Genomic DNA, 5,068 nt, shown 5'->3' with positions numbered 1-5,068 from the left:
TTTTGAATAAGGGGACCACCACCCCGGTCTGCCAATCCAGAGGAACTGCCCCCGATGTCCACGCGATATTGCAGAGTCGCGTTAACCAACACAACCCTACAACATCCAGGGCCTTAAGGAACTCCGGATGAATCTCATGCACCCCTGGAGCATTGCCACTGAGGAGCTTTTTAACCACCTCGGTGACCTCAGCACCGGAGATTGGAGAGCCTGACCCAAAGTCCCCAGACTCTGCCTCCTGACTGGAAGATGTGCCGGTAGGATTAAGGAGGTCTTCGAAGTATTCGGCCCACCGACCCACAACGTCCCAAGTCGAGGTCAGAAGCACACCACCTTCACTATAAACAGTGTTTGTGCTGTACTGCTTTCCCCTCCTGAGACGCCATATGGTGGACCAGAATCGCCTCGAAGCCATACGGAAGTCTTTTTCCATGGCCCCTCCAAACTCCTCCCATGCCCGAGTTTTTGCCTCAGCGACCATCCGAGCCGCATGCTGCATGGACTGCCGGAACCCGTCAGCTGCTTCCGGAGTCCCACAGGCCAAAAATGCCAGATAGGACTCCTTCTTCAGCCTGACGGAATCCCTCACTGCCGGTGTCCACCAGCGGGTTCGAGGGTTGCCGCCACGACAGGCACCAACCACAGGCACTCAATGTCCCCCGCCTCCCCCGGATCATATTCGAAGTTCTCCCGGAGGTGGGAGTAAAAGCTCCGCCTAACAGGAGACTCTGCCAGACGTTCCCAACAGACCTTCACAATACGTTTGGGCCTGCCAGGTCTGACCAGCATCCTCCCCCACCATCGGAGACAACTCACCACCAGGTAGTGGTCAGTTGACAGCTCCACCCCTCTCTTCACCCGAGTGTCCAAAACATGCGGCCGCAGATCAGATGAAACGACAATAAAGTCGATCATTGAACTGCGACCTAGGGTGTCCTGGTGCCAAGAGCACATATGGACACCCTTATGCTTGAACATGGTGTTCGTTATGGACAATCCATGACGAGCACAGAAGTCCAACAACAGAACTCCGCTCGGGTTCAGATCAGGGGGGCCGTTCCTCCCAACCACACCCCTCCAGGTCTCACTGTCATTGCCCACATGAGCGTTGAAGTCCCCCAGTAGAACAAGGGAGTCCCCAGGAGGGGCACCCTTCAGTAACCCTTCCAAGGACTCCAAAAAGGGTGAGTAATCTGAACTGCTGTTCGGCGCATAAATGCAAACAACAGTCAGGACCCGTCCCCCGACACGTAGGCGGAGGGAGGCTACCCTCTCATTCACCGGGGTAAACCCCATTGTACAGGCACCGAGATGGGGGGCAACAAGTATGCCCACTCCTGCTCGGCGCCTCTCACCGGGGACAACTCCAGAGTGGAAGAGTGTCCAACCCTTCTCAAGGAGACTGGTTCCAGAGCCAGAGCCGTGCGTTGAGGTGAGCCCGACTATTTCTAGCCGGAACCTCTCAACCTCACACACCAGCTCAGGCTCCTTCCCAACAAGAGAGGTGACATTCCACGTCCCAAGAGCCAGCTTCTGTAGCAGAGGATCAGACCGCCAAGGTCTCCGCCTTCGGCCACCACCCATCTCACATTGCACCCGACCCCTTTGGCCCCTCCCATAGGTGGTGAGTCCATTGGAAAGGGGACCCACGTATCCTCTTCAGGCTGTGCCCGGCCGGGCTCCATGGGTAAAAGCCCAGCCACCAGGCGCTCGCCAACGTGCCCCACCTCCAGGCCTGGCTCCAGAGTGGGGCCCCGGTGACCCGCGTCCGGGCGAGGGAACACTGTGTCCAATATTTTGACTCATCATAAGGGGTCTTTGGGCTGCACTTTATTGGGCCCCTCACCTAGGACCTGTCTGCCTTGTGGTGACCCTGCTAGGGGCATGAAGCCCCTGACAGCATAGCTCCTAGGATCATTGGGACACTCAAACCCCTCCACCACGATAAGGTGGCAGCCCATGGAGAGCGACAGCACCAAGTCGAGTGTGTGCCCGATTATGTGAGTGGGACCAGACACAGACTGCACAAAGTTAAGAGTCAATTACATTTAAAAAAAAACTCCTGGACAGTGGCTCTTCTGGGCAACAAGTTTAAATATTAAAATCACCGAAAATAAGAACATGATCATACTTAGGTAGAATTCCCACACCTGGTTTACATCCTATATATTCTCTCCCTTTCCTCTCCTCCAGTGCCAGATTGTTGAAAGCATTATGCGAGTAGTTTTCCAGCAATTCCCGACCTCCTGTGCCTCGACCTTGCTCACACCCCCCAGATTCCCCCTTGTGCCTTGCTCCTGTCGGATTGCTGCTGGAGGACTGATATCTGGACTATGACCCCTGCCTGTTTATTAGTCCCGGACTCTTCACCTGCCCCTCCGGATAAGTTCATCGCTATCTGCTCTTCTGGTATCGACCTTTGCCCGTCTGACTATGAGTCTGTTCTTTCCCCTGTGGCTTACCTGCTGTGTTCGCCGAGCCAAGCCTCCGCTCAGTATCCTCTGGTGGTCATCCCCCTCCCATCCACTGATTGAAATCAGTGTGTCTTGCAACAATCTAATCAATTGCTTTGTAATGGAAAACAGCTTCTGGGAGAAAACTAAATATTTACATTACAATAGGAACAACATCAATGAGGACATTAAGAATTTTACCAGCTTAACTTCACTGTTACATTCTCTTAAATGAGTAGTAGTATTGAGTAATTTACACAACTTTGTGTTCTTTGCTTTTAACTCACAGCTAAGTATTTGGAGAGGTAAGTATAAAAGAAAAACAAATCACTTCTGTTTTTGACTGGTCAGCATTGCTTCGTCCCTATGAACATACACGAACATGTCATCATTGGCACATACAACAAAATCACACCATAACATTCCAGTGATGAGCAGCTGCTCCTGTATCTGCCAGTAACATGAATGACTTTTTTTAAGTATGCTGGCCTTGGTCCACCATCAGATATCCACAGTCAATGTAGCTCTGGACAATTTCCAACAAGCCAAATGCTGGTCTCTACAGTGGCTCAAACACCAGCCCATCAGGTGATGCTCTCAACCATGGCACATCTGGATGCACAACAACCCCACACTCTATTGAATTTTTCATGGTTGCATAGTCTTTCAAAGCTCCTGCTTCCATGTCAAGCCCTCTCTTCATGTGTGCAGTCACTCTTACTCCCCGTATGATTCCCTCAGCCAAGTTGTCAGCTGATTTGTCTCCTCACACATGACCCACCTCTTTAAAGTGAGATGCTGTCACCCTCTTTCCACAGAAGATGCCATTTAGGTGCTGCACTTTGACCTCTTGTTGAAGCTTCAATTAGACAAGACTTGGACAATGTCACATGCAGTGAGTGCAGATGAAGATCTTCCTGGCTTGTTGGTACAAAACTACAGTCAGTTGGTGTCATGTGGTAGTCATCCAGTGGTTGTTTCGGACAAGGTGGTGCATTCTGATGTGTAATCATGCCATAAGAAACGATGGAGAATGGTGATAGGACAGAAAACTGCCAGCCTGCACTTTTCCAAACTAAGAGTCCACAAGAAGTTTATCCTTGGAGATGTTCATGTGGAAGATCAAGGGTAGAATGTCAGGCTCTGTATGCCACTTTTACACGGACCCTAATTCAGAAGTCCGGCTCTACTCCACTCTACTTGGCTCGGCTTGATAAAGAATGCACCGGCTAGTTTGGTAGGTAGCAGGGGAACGCCTCCTCGTGTTGCAGGGGGCGCGAAACTTAGCGCAAGTTGTGTAAACAACAAAACTATGGACAACGTTGGCCCAGTGTTGTTGCTGTTTTTTAAACTTATGGGGATTCTCCTGAGACTTCAGGAAGAAAGGCGCAGTGGAAGAAATGCCGCGATTGTTGCGTGGAGCAGGAAAACTGTTATCCACAGGAGATTTCAGGCTTTACAGCGCCTTCAGCTGGGGGACAAACGGCATGAACGTTGCAGGGTAAGCTAACGCTGTTGTTTATATTCCTACCGTTCGCTCTTTATGCTTGCATCTGGTCGCACCCACGACCAATGGCTTTTTCTTTATGCTCTCACACAGGACAGACATGTTTTCTCTTCTCTCTGCTCTGCTCTTCTCTCTGCTTTCTTTCTGCTTCTTATCTCTCTGCTTGCAAGTGAAAGCATTTTTGAACTGGAGCTCCTCCAGTTTAAATTCAGATTGGATTTCGTTTGAGATACACTGGGATATTGCCATTCTTTGACATTTTTATGATCTTATCAGGGCTACGCGGACGTGGCCTACAACCAGCAGAAGCCTAACTAGCAACAAGATGCCTCTCTATCCCTGCGAAGACCTACCACAAACTCTTACGGAAGGCCTTCCTTTTTTTTTTACAGAGGACTACCACAAACGTCTACAGAAGAAAAAAAGGGGTGCTGGAAACAAAAATATACCGCCTAGAAGTGAATGTAGAAGTAAACAGGCTATGTGGTAATGACACAACACTGATTCACAACACCAGACAAGCTTTCACTAGCACACAGCTAATCAGCACTGATACCACTACAAAGAATCAGGAGGAATGTGCAGGGTAATAAATCCTCAAATGTCAGTCCTCCCTGGAATGCTCCTGGTGCTAAGCCCAAGATTAAAGCATCCTGGGGAAAGGGGGGGGGGCGTGTAGACAGAGCCCAACGTACTGAGATATGTGATGCGACCGGCTGGCCTTCATTACCATCCAGGAGTGATGCCCCAGCTCCTAAACTCAAGAGGAGGCAGTCATGGACAGTTGCCAAAAGAAGAACCAGCAAAACCCCTTCTCAACAGCCAAACATACAATTACAAAATAGATTTGCTCCACTACTACACGATTCTGAATCTCCATCTGAAGATCTGGATAAAATAACGACCACCTGCAGCAAAATAGATTCCAAGAGACATCCAGTGAATATGTAGCACCAGGCTTAATGCCAGCTGGGCACCACAGGTTCCCAGACAACAAGGAGGAAAACAGTTAAACAGCACCAAGGGAGGACAGTTCAATCAATCAGGATTTTTATTCCCCAAGAGGGGTAAAAATGCTCAGTTTTCTGTTTAAATGAGAGTAAAAACA

The sequence above is a fragment of the Kryptolebias marmoratus genome, linkage group LG2, assembly GCF_001649575.2.
Source record: "Kryptolebias marmoratus isolate JLee-2015 linkage group LG2, ASM164957v2, whole genome shotgun sequence".
NCBI lineage: Eukaryota > Metazoa > Chordata > Actinopteri > Cyprinodontiformes > Rivulidae > Kryptolebias > Kryptolebias marmoratus.
The sequence above is the reverse complement of the archived record's forward strand: the minus strand, read 5'-3'. Positions refer to the sequence as shown.